Consider the following 15,214-nt stretch of genomic DNA (forward strand, 5'->3'; position numbering starts at 1 on the left):
GGTTTACCCTGGTCTCGGGGCCTAAAACATTCAGGTTTGCAAAGATCAGAGACGCCGAAAGTCACCCGCCACCCCGCCCCGTGCGTCCCAGCGGAGTCAGCAAACACAGAGATTGCTTCCTGCAGCTCACGGAGGAGGGGAACTAAGGGAACATAGACACCACTTCGGTTGTGGTTAAGCGCAGCGAACTGGCCGGCGTCACTCAGCCCTCGTGCGCAGGCGTACTAAGGGTACGCTCCCCCCCTTCCTGTGCACGCGCTCGAAGCCCGCAACTCTCGCGAGAGAAGCGAGATTTAGTCCTACGTACCGGGCCGTGCTGCTTATGGCGGCGCTGGAGAGGGGGCGCTGAGCTGTTGGGGTGAGTACGACCTCAGGGTCCAACTAGGGGTAGCAAGAAGCCACGTTAAGGGCGGATGAGAGGACCAAGACAAACGGGAGAGACTTCTGAGGCAGGGTGGGCACTCCTAGAGCTCCGGGTAGAGACGATCTCACCCTGAGTCCCTGCCCCGGGCTTTTCCACCCGGCTCCCGTTCAACTGTCTAGGCCTCACATCAGGCTGCAGAGCAGAAGCGAAGAGTCTAGGCCAGGCGGTCGCGCGTTGTGGTGGTGGTGGTGACTAAAGTGGGGGGAGGGAGCGAAAATGGAGGCTCCGACCGCAGCCAAGATGGAGGCAGGGGTGCGGGGCTCGGGCGCGGAGGCTGCTGGGAGTTGTAGTCTGGCTGCTTCTTCCTCTGCGGCTTGGTGGGGGGAACGAGAACTACAAGTCCCGGCGGGCGGGGCGAGGGAGTGGTGGCGCGGTCCTTTGTGTGAGACTGGAAGAGCTGGAGGCATAGGAGAGGGGCCTATCCTGACTCTGAACCCTGTGGTATCTTGGCCATCACCTGCTTGGATCTGACTACGAGTACCAGCGCGCAGTGCGGCAATGGCGCTTCCTTTGTGTATGGACTGAGACGCCGCTCCATCTAACTGCTTAGAGACACCACCTTTCCTCGGCACATCTGGCACGGTAGTGCGGCCGAATTGTCATCCTTACTTCCATTCACCTAGAGCTGTTTATCTTGGGTCTCAACACCCAACCTTCCCGTCTAGTCCTCCCCTTCGGCTTCTTGAGGAAGAGAACCAGCCCCTAAGCTTAGGCACATGGCTCTCACCCTTCTAATCCTGGTGTTAGGGCAAACTCGGTGAGAACTCAGTGGAGTTCTCCTTACTCCCCCTCTGGTTCTTATGGTGTAAGAGCCCGGCCCATATTGTGCAATGAAAGGCATGGCTTCGTCATTCTGTGTAGAATTAGTTTTTCAGAGCCCTGGTCGTAGACACTTTAGAGGTTCTTACCATCCGCTGTATCATAAGTAGGAACTCTTAGTGCTACGGTTCTTTTTGCTTTAAGGTTTTCCTTTAGAAACACCCAGTAGCTCCTCTCTTGCCTGACAAGTGAGGCAGGGAACCCTCTCTAAAAACAGCCTTCAATCCGCAAATACAAAAGCTGAACGTTGTTTGAGGTAATTTCCTTGTTTTGCACCTAAAATGAGCGCAAGAATGTGGTCCTCTTAAACAGTTGGTAGACAGGGTGGAGGAGGGAGGACGCCCAAAGGCACTGTGGTAGTTAAATCTTTAAATCCTTACTGTGGGAGACTTAGCTTTTTATCAGGATGGTATGAAATGGCAGCTCTTGACCAGAGCTACCAATCTATAAAATGTAGGTACCAAATTATAGCCCGCTAATATAAGTTGTTCTGTATCAAAACGCTGAGTAATTTTCGAGTCTATAGAAGGAAGCATTTTAAATACTACGTTGAGGGGCAGTATAATACCTTTGTGCCCTTTTGGTAGTAACCAATATTGGGTATTCTTGGTTTGGGTAAGGAGGGGGGTTATATACTTGAATAGGCATATGCCTGAGTCATAAAATCTTGATAAATTTTCAACCTTGTTTTTTTTTTTTTTTCCTTTTAGCCGTAGGCCCGAAATAAAAGAGATGGTAGTGGTTTGAGTGATTTTGCAGCTGCTCTGGATGTTTACCATCGAGATGAGTATTTATAGCAGCTGAGTTGAAAAGTAAAGCATTTGAGGCACAGAAGATAGGTTTTCTTTTTTTGTAAATAAGTTCTGACTTAACAAGTATGACCTTTAGAGTATGGTTGAAAATTCTGGTAAATTCCTGCAAATAAAAAATGAGAATGTGGAAGCTGACATGTAGTTCTGCTTTATCCTACTCCTGTTTTCCCTTCCCTCCATCTAAAGACACACAATGCAGGGCCATTACAACATTTAAAAAAAATTTTTCTTTTAAATTGTGGTAAAATATACATAACGGAATTTACCGTTTTAACCTTTTAAAACGTACAGTTCAGTAGCATTAAGTTCATTCACATTGTTGTGAGGCCCATACTTTTGACAAAGTAGTTTAAACATGGAAATGCTGTGTGCGCAGATTTTTAAGGAGTTGAATTTGAGGACTGCATTACAAAATAAAATCTTGAGATCTTGTTAAATAAATACGAGGCGTTGGTTTGCCTTCTTAGTTTAGTCTTTTCAAAAATCAAAGGGGGACTACTTTGAGATTTTTGACCCAGACTGTCTTATGGAGAGCTGTAACTTGTAGGATTTTTCATGATAAAGAATTACAGCTAGAAGAATTACAACTGTATTTTTTAAGATTTAATAGCTGGAATGTCTTCAGTGGTGAAATTGCTGTGGTGGGGGTGACTTGTTTTCTTGAATCCCATCATTTCTTGCTGTTAAATGCTTTCTGCCAAATCAAGATTTTTAAAAATTCCTTTGTCTTGGTATTAGAATGTTTTCTGCTTGCATGTGTGAGTACCTAGTTAAAAAAAATAATTCAAAACTTTTTTCCAGTTCAAATATACTGTCAAGCCAGAGGAATTCTTAGAGATGTTTCTGTTGTGCTACATTTTTTATTAGGGGTATTAAACTGAATATTGTGTATTGGAAGATTATTTTTTGAGCATTATTTGTCCTTTTATGCTGAGGTATAATATTAATGTGTAGTTGAAAATAATTGATCGGGAGTTTATTCGCGTTGAACCTGTAGGCTATCCATTGGTTTGCAGCTGCAGCCAATATATAACCAGTTAGTTGTTTGCATTTCTGCTAAACATTGGATTTCCAGGGATGTTAAAAACATGTCAGTTACCTGTGGGAACTGATGACATTTGGATTTGGTTAAGTAAGATACTTAATTAAAATTAGTTTCACCTTTCTTTCAAGTTAATATGATTACTAGAAAATTTTAAATTACATATGTGGCTTGCACAGTATTTCTGTTGGATGGTGCTGGTCTACACTATTTTTTGATTTTTGTGTCTGGAGCATTTCTTCAGCTTCTTTCCACACTGGCATTTGTCCTATTTCAAAGTATTAGTATATGTAAAAGAAGTTAAGTGATGGGTGGGTGTATAATTTTAAATATCTAGTAACAGCACAATTGTTATTACTAAAGGAAACATAGAAAAAGATGGTTGCAGCAATTTGATTTTCTTTTATTTCCGCTCAACGTGTTGATGACTTAAATTGTTTTAAGGTGGTTAATTATCTGAACTTTTATCATTTTCCTTAGATCCCAAAGTAAAACTGAATTAAAACCTGTTAGGCACTTCGGTTATGCAGGTTAGAGAAAAATGTGATATACTTAAACTTGTCTTGGGTTAATTCATCAAGAAATACCAACTGGGGAGTTAAGGCAAGAAGGAGTGTTAGTCATATAAATCAACAGTAGAGAACCTTTTCAGTTCCGTGCTGCCTATTTGGGTCTTTGCTCTTATTCTCAAAGAAAGTACTCTGAAGAAGTAGGTTAGGTGGAGGGACTTTTATAGACTGGTTTAGCATTTCTTTAACATTCTTCCCAAGTGAATGCTGTACAGACTTTGAGTATAATTTGTCAAAATGATAAACTGGGTTATGTGGTAACATTTTAGATGGATTAATGTCATATAAATGTATTAGTTCAACGTGTATTAGTTTAGTGCCTGCTCTGTGCCCGGCTTCAGCTAAGCCTTTGCGGTAAAGCAGCGAAGTGGAGGAGACAGTAAATAACAAAACAGGTGATGATAGTTTTAAGGCAGGTAAAATAGGGCATGACTGTTTGGATTATCAGATCAAGTAAAGGAAAATTAACTTCTAAAACAGCATGACATAATTGATAATTAACTAATGGTGGTAGTGTTCCCATACAGAGCAAAGGGAAAAGGAGTTGATTACTTAGTAATCAGGGAGACTCTCAGATCCACATTTAAATTGTTCCTTAGTTTTTTTTATTAGTACTCTGTATTTCATGTGACTTAAGAAGCGTCTAGCTTTGGGGGCGGGGGGGGGAGGTTGTAGTGGGTACACTTTGGTTCAGAGGATTAAAGCGAAAGAATTGGTCAGTACCACCCGTGAATGTTAATAATCTTAGCATGAGTGGATAACAAATTTATTAAAATGCCCAATGGGTATCTTTTAAAAGAAGAGGTTATTTCTTGATTGGATAATTAAGACTTTATACAATTCACCAAACAAAATTTTTTAAAGTTGGTGGAACTGTGTACCAACTTGAATTGTGTCTTTTGCTGTTATAGATTAACTCTTTTTGCTGTATTAGTTTGTGCTGTGGTAAGTTTAGCAGTACCTGGTTAAGTGCTATCAGGGGTTGTGATAAAGAAATAAACTTGAATTTGTCTCTCAGAAATCTGAAATATAATTGAAGGAACAAGGTACATAAACATGTAAGTAAAGTGCAGAAATGATTTGGTACCAGAAAGCATGATGCCAGCAGTGGGAGTTACTGTAATAAATCTGTGCTGGAATGGTCGAGAAAGGCTTTTTTTGTCACATTGAAGATGATAAAATGTATTCTTTGTGGAAAGACCTGTATACACAAAGACTAGAATTCAGGAATCTCCCAAGAGTTGCGTTTAAGAATTAGGGAGGAAAATGCACCTATCTAGAAGAACTGGAGAGCAGAAGAAGGTAAAGATGTAAAGGTAGAAGAGACACACCTTGAATGGTGGTGGTTAAACGCTGGCTGCAGTCAGAAACATCTTGGGGGCAGGGTGGGAAAGAAAATACACCAATGCCTAGGACCTAACCCCAGTTAAATTAGAATCTCAAGGTGGGATCCAGGCTTTGATTTCCCCTCCCCCCAAGTCCCAGGTGGGTTGGATTTGCAGCCAGGCTTAAGAACTTCCCATTTACAGTGCTGGAAAAATCACTGAGGATTTTGGACAAGGAGATGAGATGAATGAGATGAAATTGGAATTTTAGATAAATCAGTCTGGTAGTGTTATGTGGCAGAATATGGAAAGGGTTGACACTGGAAGTTAGCAGATGTGTCAGACCCCTGGACTAAAATATGATGTCATTTAGGGCAAAAGATGAATACACAAGGTATCTTGAAATATTGATAAGACTTGCAACATTGGGTGTGTAGGTGGAGAGGGAGGAATCAAAGATCATTACAGAAGTGGCCCTATGTCAGGCCAGTTCAGTTACTCTTTGAGTGGGGACTGGGCATGTGTATGTCTTAAAGCTTCCCAAGTGATTTGAGAATCATTGCTCTAAGAAGTATCTAGTCTGGGTAATAGAATGATGCAAATAAAATTGAAAGATTTGACAAATGTAACATTTGATATTTGAAATTACTGTATAAAGTCATGGAATGTTAGGTATACCCAATAGCCACAGATCAGCTGTTACTGAGTTTTCATTTTGCATAGGAGAAACTGAAACTCAGGGAGATTAAATAATTTGTTTGTGACATTTTACTGGTAAGTATCAGTGTGATTAATATTGAGCTCTCCTACTCTGTTTCACCAGGTCTGACCTCTCACCTTATAGTCATTATTTCTCATCTTAAAATATACTATCCACCTCTCAGCATATCTAAAACCAAATCCACCTTTTCTTTTCCCCATATGTCATTTTAGTTAACAGCACCATTTTAGCTAACATTTGAGGCACTGCAAAATAATAATTTTTTACAGCTAATACAAAGCACAATTCTGTGATTTTATTTATACATATATTACACTTCTCTTCCCCTTCTCATCTTAATTGTTTCTCTTCTATAGACATTCCTCATCTGTTTATGGCAATAGCTCTAATGAGATGTCTGTTTCCTTCACTAAGTGATCCTTCATAGGATTTCAGGATTTCATACCCTTTCATCAAGAACTAAGGCTCTCTGTTTCCTGTTATATCAAGTTGAAACACTTCATAATCTGGCTCTACTGCATCTGTCACACCATATATCTCATTTCACTTTAACCCAGCCCTCTGTTCTAGCCAGGCTAGCCTATTGATTCCTCTGAAACAAGCCACACTTGCTGTGACAGTCTCATGCAATAAAGCTCCCTTGATATCAGGCATAGAAAATCCTATACATGGTCTCTGCTCTCAAGGGACTTAGGATTTAGTTGTATACTCTGGTTTGATTTATGTGATATTTTATGCCTAGAATACTCAGCTGTTTTCTTTTTCTCAAAAATCTGCCCATTTCTCCAAATTAAGCTGAACTATTCTACCTCTTAACTAAAAGCCTTCTCTGACCATGTTGCTTTGATGTACAGATGGTGATGCATAAACAATAAATAGTATTTCTAGAATAGTATGTGATGTAGTAGATACCCAGATATTAGTTGAGCAAATTAATTTTGGACATTTTGTCCTATATTCTAGTTTTCCCTCCATGTATAAATAACTCTTCTCAACAAGGGTGTAAAGTCCCTGATGGCAGGAAATTGTTTTATGTTTTCCACAGTACCTAACACAGTGCTAGGTAGTTACAAAACACATACTGAATAGAATATTATGTTATGTAACTTCGAATTTATTTGTGGGGGAGTGTCAATAAGGACTGAATAATTTCAGGTTTTGAGTGTACAGTACCAAAGGAGGTATCCATTAGCACTTGGGAGATTGCTTAAATGACATTGAGTGTGTGTGCTTCCAAGTTTTCTGCCTTGCTTGATTCTAAGTTAATGAAATGAGTTTGTCCCTCTAGCTACCCTCTGTCCCTGATTCTTTTATGTAAGTTATACTTAATGTCTTCATTCTTATCTCTAGTATGAAGTGTAACAGAACAGACTTTACCACCTGAAACTGCTGCTTCAAGTTCAGATCAGGCAAGGAACAAACCTCGAAACAACCAACAAGACCAAAGAAGAGTACACTTAAGTTGAAGACACAACACTTGATCTGAAACAAGAAGTTTGTGCCTACTCAACAGCTTTGAAAGAGCACTTCCCAACGCTGCTAGTAGTCTTTGTTTTCTTCAGTGCTGTACTGTGAGATTGCCTGGTGCAGCAGCAGTTGTATTCTTTATTAGCTTGATAGGTCATTTTCTCTCGCACGCGCGCTCTCTCTCTCTTTTCTTTTCTTTTTTTTTTTTTTAACACTAGCAACTTTCATCCTTTGAAACGTGTGCTGAAAAAGAAGAATCAGCAAATACTACTGAAAGTGCAATATTTGATTATCACTGCGAGGTAGGTTTATCGTTTCCTATTGGCAAGAATCAGTTTATAATTCTAGATTTCCTAATTATTTGGTTAAATTTAAAATCTTAATCTGTTTGCTTCTAAAGGTATTCTGAAAACAGTTTATATTATCAACTATTAGTCTGAAAATATCAACACTAGATTATTTTAACTTGTTGTCTTTTGTTAGATGACAATATTTATGCCCAAATCTGGGATTTTCCACCCCAGATTATATTTATTAATACGTGCAGGTCTCTTGATTTATTGGTCTCTTAGAAAGAAAAACTCCCTCTGTACTATTAAGAAGTTAGGGTTTCAGTTAGGAGTGCCCTTTGTAGTCTTTGAGGTAACCTTGGGTAAAGAAAGCCTACAGAGAAGGGACATTTGAAGGTGAGTTGTACTTTGTTAAGAGGGAGAAGAGTTTTTGGTAGAGGTATAGAGGTAACGGAATGAGCAGATTTGGGGAGATCTGAAAGCACGTGGTATATGTTGAGTAGTCTGTTATGAAAGGAGTAGAGAATACAGTTTTGTGGGTCAGAGAGAATAACTGGAAAGGGAGGCTTGCTGGAGGCAGGTTCTACAGGGCCCACTCTACTTGCCTTTATTTTTCAGGAAAGTTGTCAGCTGTTTATAAGCAAGGGCTTAATGGATTTTGTATTTCAAACCTGAGATAGTTTATTGCTTCAGGTTTTAAAGTTACATATTCATAAATGTATCTTTGAAAGACAAATGGTGCTACTTTTAAGGAATAGGCTGAGGATGGGAAGACCTGTTAGGAGCAATGGACAGAGTGGAAGGAAGATAAAAGCTAGGGTAAAGGCAGAGAAAGAGGTAGACACTAGGTGTTTTAATGGTAGAAGTAAAGGGACTGGTGACTAGTTGAATGGGAAGTTGAGGCTGGAGGGAATTGATTTAGTCTATCCAGTTGTCCAAGTTAGAAATCTTTGTTCATAGGAATGGGGAAGTTCAGGTAGGAATTTGTGGAAATCTATTTTATTAGTAATCTGAAGTTGAGAAAATATTCTAGTATGGAATGTTAAACAGTGGTTGTTTGGGGGAGGTAAGATTGTGAAGGGCAATTGTTCCTTTTTAATCTTTAGTTTCTAGAGTTTCTAAAATCAGCAGAAATAAAGACTTGGAATTCAGAAAGGAGTCTTCACTTTATAGGTAATAAAGGAAGAAGTGCCAAAGAAGAGAATGTTGAAAGAAATAGGTAGTCCAGGTAGGAATGCCAAGGAAGAGAATTTCAAGAACTGGGTGGTAATCCTTTTGTAAAACGCTTCATTGATCAAATGAGGAGAATGAAAACAGACCACTCCTAGGTTGTTGTCTTATAAAAGCTTCATCACCATTTCAAGAAGTAGTGGGCCTTTATCTCCAGTTTATTTAAAGGTTAAGGACCTGGCTGTGGTAATGACCTTACTGTGGACCAGAATTATTCCTTAATTTAAAACTACCATTAACACCAATTTGTTTAAATTATCCATAAACAGACATATAATTACTCAGTATTAAGGGTTTTTTTGGTTTTGTTTTGTTTTTTAAGCATTGACTAATTTAATCCTCACATCCACAGTGGCATTGGTACTTTTATTTTTAATTAATTTATTTATTTTTGCTGTGTTGGGTCTTCGTTTCTGTGCGAGGGCTTTCTCTAGTTGTGGCAAGCAGGGGCCACTCTTCATCACAGTGTGCGGGCCTCTCACTGTCGCGACCTCTCTTGTTGCGGAGCACAGGCTCCAGACGCGCAGGCTCAGTAGTTGTGGTTCACGGGCCTAGTTGCTCCGCGGCATGTGGGATCCTCCCAGACCAGGGCTCGAACCCATGTCCCCTGCATTAGCAGGCAGATTCTCAACCACTGTGTCACCAGGGAAGCCCAAGGTTATTGTATTATTTGCTTTTTTTGTTTGTTTCTTCCTACCTCCTCATCTGATTTTTTAAAAAATAATTTTAGACTGGTACCACTTGTGCTGGGTTAGATAAAATAATGGGCATTGAAATTGTACAGCTCTATCGTTACTATTCAGAAGGGTAAAAGATTAGATGCTACAGCTTTCATTGCATTGACATGAATTGTAAAGATGGATTTAAAGTAGAAGTGCTTTTTGTTTAGCCTGATCTTTGTATTCTGAGTGCTAGTTTACTACAGGAACATCCCGCCCCGGGGTGCCGGGGTGGTGGAGGTGGGGGGAAGCAAAGCTGTAAGGAAACAAGACAGGGTGACTAGGGGAGGGCTATTGACAACCTGTCCTAGAGGATCCCAGTTTAGTCATTGAACTTCTCAGCAAGCCTAAGCTCAAAAGCCGCTCCCTGCTCCTTCTGGCATCAGCTGAGCCATTGGCATTATTGGCACTGCCCACAGTGGCATCGCAGACCATTGTGAGAGAAAGCCATCATCTGCTACGTGAACATTTTTAATGCGTAAATGCATGCATAGCTGTCAAAAGTTGAGTTATATAAGGGCTTCCCTGGTGGCGCAGTGGTTGAGAGTCCGCCTGCCGATGCGGGGGACACGGGTTCATGCCCGAGTCCAGGAAGATCCCACATGCCGCGGAGCGGCTGGGCCCGTGAGCCATGGCCGCTGAGCCTGCACGTCCGGAGCCTGTGCTCTGCAACGGGAGAGGCCACAAGAGTGAGAAGCCCGCGTACTGCAAAGAAAAAAAAAAAAAAGTTATATAGATTAATTCACATATTTACAAACATAAATAACAATTGGGTTATTGACAGTAAAACGTGTTCTGATTGTACAGTTGTGAATTATTCCATTTAAAATGATGGAGCTAAGGAAACAGATTTGGTAATGCAGTAGAACCGCAGATTTTGTTTTTATTTATTTTTTTACTTTAATTTTTATTGGAGCATAGTTGCTTTACAATGTTATGTTTCTTGCTGTACAGCAAAGTGAATCAGTCACACATATACATATATCCACCCTTTTTTAGATTTCCTTTCCATTTATGTCACCACAGAGCATTGAGTAGAGTTCCCTGTGCCATAAAGTAGGTAGGTACTCATTAGTTATTTATTTTATACATAGTAGTGTATATATGTCAGTCCCAGTCTTCCAATTCATCCCACCCTGCCCCTTCCCTCCTTGGTAACTATAAGTTTGTTCTCTACATCTGAGAACCACAGGTTTTAAAAGAACCTTTGTAAAAAACAGTAAAAGTAGTACATAATTAGGAATGAATAAAAATATTGAGGAGTGGGATTGGCCTTAAAAAATATCAATGAATAAGGCTTATAAGAAGTTTGTCATGTAAAGATAGACGTGGATTGTTTTGATGAGTATTTTGATCAAAGACAGTTTAAGGTGACAAGAAGGAAAGCAAAGCTAGGAACATTAAAAGAAAACTAAAGCCTCAGGTGAATGAGAAGATAACAGGGTAACTTGGCTAGGGGTGTGGAGACCTATGATCAGGAACTGTAAATGTCTTGGTTGATTTTCAAAGTCAGGTGTGCGAACTTTGGAGCCTGCTATCCATCCCTAGCAAAAATCCAGGAGCAAACAAATAAAAAATAAGATCTTTCAATAAGGAGATTTGACAGAGAGTATCTCTTGATAACATAGTGGTCAGTATGGAATATAGATTGGATTATAAGCATTAAAAGGCTTTGACTAATGGACTGATTTTCAGAGAGGTCTCCATATGTGTGCTGCCAGATTCTATTCTTGCTCTACTTTTAAAAAAGATTTAGTGGTAAGTAGTTATGTGTGTGCTCTGTACTAAGCACCATTCCAGGCTTTTTGTATGAAGTAACCCTAACCGTCCCCACAACCCTGTGAGGTGGGTATTAAGGAAGGACATAGAATGCTTAAAAGACAGATTACAAAGGCTAATGATTTAAAATTATCCCTCTAAATTGGAATTCCAGGTTAACTAAGAAATTTAAAAGCATTAGATTAGTTTTTTCTTTAGTAACAAATGATCAGTTATACAAGTACTAAAAGGAGAAAATATGATTTTACTAATTTATTAAGGAGTAATAGAGTTTTTTTTGTTGTTGTTGTTTTTAAAGTTACTCAAACTTTACAGAATCAAGAAACATAATCACTCAGTGCTTTCTATATATTGGTCAGGGTACAGTAAGAATAGTAGTGAAATGTACGTCAGTGAATAATAACTTGAAACATATCCAGAAGACAGCAGTTAGTCTGAAAAACAGTTGCATTCCGAAAACTGAAAGGAGCAAAGGAAGTTAAGGGGAAGTATGTTTAGATTAAGAAAACAGTCATTTTCTGAAACTGTCATACAGTGAAATAGGTTGCCTTTTCTAAACTAATTCCTTTTCAGTGGGAGCCAAGCAGACTAGGTTAGGAAAAAAGGGCGGGGGGGGGGAACAGCTCAGAGATGTTGCAAGAAGAAATTACAGAGCACAGAATTTTGATTTTTTTCCCCACCTCCCAAGGGAATTTGGAAGTCACTTAGGCCATCATTTTACATCTGCAGAAACAATCCCAGAGAAGTTTTAAAAAGTATGAGAAGCAAGACTAAAAGCCAGTCTTTTGATTCTAGTTCTGTGTTCTTTAGGGAACTTTAGTTGATTTCTTGAATTAGAAGTGAAGTTTAAATTTGACCTGTGATTCTTTTCCATTTCTGCTTTTAAAAAAAAAATCATTGTTAATAATTTTTAAAAAATTTTTTGGGCCATGTTTGGGTCTTCATTGCTGCGTGTGAGCTTTCTCTAGTTACAGTGAGCGGCAAGCAGGGGCTCCTCTTTGTTGCAGTGCGCGGGCTTCTCGATGTGATGGCTTCTCATTGCGGAGCATGGGCTCTAGGCCCGAGGGCTCGGTAGTTGCGGCTCGCGGGCTTAGTTGCTCCGTGGCATGTGGGTGGGAATCTTCTCGGACTAGAGATCGAACCCATGACCCTTGCATTGGCAGGAAGATTCTTAAGCACTGCGCCACCAGGGAAGTCCCGTTAATGACTTTCTGATTTAAAAACAAATACATAGAAAAGAGTAGAAAGTCTAAACTTGGTGTTGGGGGTATTCGTCTGCTGTGTTCACTACTATACATGTAGAACCTAGAACAGTGCTGATGCATTGTAGGCATTCGAGTTCTGGTTTAGCGTATAAAGCAGTGGTTAAGAATGTGAGCCATGGAGTGAGTACTGAGTTCTGTTCCCATTTATCAATTTTAGCTCTGTGCACTTAGAACACCATCTAAGTGTGACATTGTCTGGGAGTATTGAAGTAGACTTTCCTGGTCTTTCCTTTTTAAAATACAGTTGAAATTATATTATAGAAATATTTTTGTCATTATATAAATGACTATGAAACTTTAGATTGTTTCTGGGAATTTGTTATTAAAACATTTTAATGAACACATTTGTGCATAAAGCCTTGTCCACATTTCACATTTCCCCATGATAAGTTTCCTGCAGTGGAATTATTAAGGAAAGCACCTCCACATTTTGGTACATGTGGTTAAACTGTGTTTCAGAAAGATTGCACCAGTTTGCCACCATGAAAATATATTAGCATGTTGTTCTTAACCTACTTTCTCAATTTTTTAAATCTATCTTCGATAATCTGATAAATGAATAATTTGTTTTATCTAAATTTTTGCTTGCTAGAATTGAAGTTCATATGTTTTGTGTTTAATGAATGATCTTTTAAGACTTATTTGTCTTAATGTCTTTCCATAATTCAGCAAATGAGTGCTTACTATGTGCCAAGCACTGTCTAACACTAGGGATTTATCTTTGAACAAAAAGCCCCTGCTCTCATAGAGCTTATATTCTGGTAGTTTAATTCTTACTGATTTGCTTAAATTCTTTAATGATACACTCATATATTTACATTTGTGTTTGTTCTCTTTAGGTTTGAGTATAAAAGCTTTTACTTTTTATGTAATCAAATATTGATCCTTTCCCTTGGCGTCTTTTTCTATTGACTTTAAACCTAGAAAGTCCCCCCTTCCAAAAACTTTATAAATGCGTACATTTTTATTTAATATTTGTTAAGGCATTTAACACAGTTCATCTAGAATATATTTTTTGTATACTGTGAGATGAGCAACTAAATTGATTTTCCCCCTATTTAAAAAAAAGCCAAGTAACATTTACATACTGATCCACCACCACCCCCCTTTTTTGATGTTGTCTTTAGTTAATTTTTTATAAACAAGCATCTGTTGTTGAGCTGTCTACTTTTTCCATTGGATTTCTCTTTTTACGTAATTGTTTGGTGGTTTTGTTTGTTTTGTTTTTTAAGGAACATCACTTTTGTTTAATGGTGCTTCTTTAAAGTTTTGATGGTGCTGGTTTTAAAAAAATTTAGCTGAACTATTAGGAATTCTTTTAGGAAGAATTTTTAAATTCTTAAAAAAATTTAGCTGAACTATTTAGCTGAACTATTAGGAATTCTTTTAGGAATTCTTATCTAAAGTTGCTTGAGTGATATATGGGTTTCCCTTTTTAAAAAGTAGCCCTCAGATTAGATAAAGGCTAGAGAAAATTACTTAAGTCAGGAAAGGTGCTAGGAGAAAGGAGAGGTTCTGGTTCAATTCTGTTTTGATGTGCACATCTAAAGGTGAGATGAGATGAGCAATATAGCCTAAATTCCAGTACGCTTGTTGGGGAATAGTTTAGTCTTAGAAAGAAATGATAGCTCTAATCCCTTCTCATTCTGGTTCATTTTCCCTTAGGGTGAGAAAAATGTGAGTCTTACCTCTTACCTTCAGCTAGGACTACTAGGACTGGAGACTTGAGAATGTGGTTTTTGCAGCTTCCTGGCCTATGTATTACAGATCGTATCATTGTGTTCTTACTTGTATGGCGGTAAGAACTAGTCTAAACATGAAAAAAGCACAGCTTGAAAGTCATGGTCTAAGTCAGTGATGGTGGAATAGTGGTCTTCAAATTAATTTGATCATACTGTTTAACAAGAAGAGCATGTATGTCAATATGTACGTGTATATATTTATAAATCGTGTGATTATACTGCTCCATTTGCATTGTGAAGCAGTGGTACAAATAGGACAAAGGTGAAATAAGCAATATTGTGAAAATAGTGTACCTGTTAACAGTGTAGAAACTTTTCAACCCCACTAGAAATATATATATCTGGATGCTTAGTTTATAAGTGTTTAATTTAAAAACTTTATACTATCATGAATTAATATCTGAGGGACAGTATGCATTTTATGTTTTATTGATACTGGTATAAGTCTGTATCATAGTCTTGATCTTAATGTTTTGTCAGACTTGTCAGATCTCATTAGATGGTCATTTATTTCATAATGTGGAGGTACAAGAACTAATACTAGGATTAGAAGTGCTGGCTCCCAATTCTCTGCCTTTGCTTGCTTTATTAGCATTATCTTCTAAGATTCTTCTGTGGGAATCTTTTTCAACAGTTTGTCTATTTGTGAGGACAGTTTAGTTAAACTAGATAGCTAAATATGTACACTTCATTGGAGAGATGTAAACTTTAATATGCTGAAAGTAAATGAACGAGGGCTTCATTGTCAATCTCTTGTGAGGTTCTCCACTCTTTCCTCAGAGTACTTAAGTAATGTATGACATGTGATACGACCTGACATATCAACTCAGCAAGGCCTCTTCTATAAATACATAATAACCATTTGTAAAAGCTAGTTTTTATCTCTGGCCAAATATATATATTCTAATTCAGATATTTTCTTCCTACACCCCATTAGATTATCCTGTGTGTACCCTACTTGAGGGAGACAAGTGATTGAGAATATTGGATTCTGTGTAAAGTTGTGGGAC

The 15,214-nt window shown here is 38.6% G+C and overlaps 1 protein-coding gene and 1 non-coding gene across 3 annotated transcripts in view; one reads left to right on the forward strand and one right to left on the reverse strand.

Annotated features, from left to right (window-relative positions):
• Window positions 1-238: 238 nt before the first annotated feature.
• The window catches only part of CSDE1 (cold shock domain containing E1), a 36,826-nt gene continuing 21,850 nt past the window's right edge, over window positions 239-15,214 (forward strand). For both annotated transcript variants that reach the window (XM_030869122.2, XM_030869124.2), the window contains exons 1-2: window positions 239-358; window positions 7,063-7,481. The gene's annotated coding sequence lies outside the window, so the exon portion shown is untranslated. The remainder of the gene's footprint in view (window positions 359-7,062; window positions 7,482-15,214) is intronic.
• On the reverse strand, window positions 9,792-9,877 carry LOC115859973 (small nucleolar RNA SNORD35). Its single transcript, XR_004042289.1, has one exon. It is a non-coding gene; the product is annotated as a small nucleolar RNA SNORD35 (small nucleolar RNA).

This window comes from Globicephala melas, chromosome 1 (genome assembly GCF_963455315.2).
Source record: "Globicephala melas chromosome 1, mGloMel1.2, whole genome shotgun sequence".
NCBI lineage: Eukaryota > Metazoa > Chordata > Mammalia > Artiodactyla > Delphinidae > Globicephala > Globicephala melas.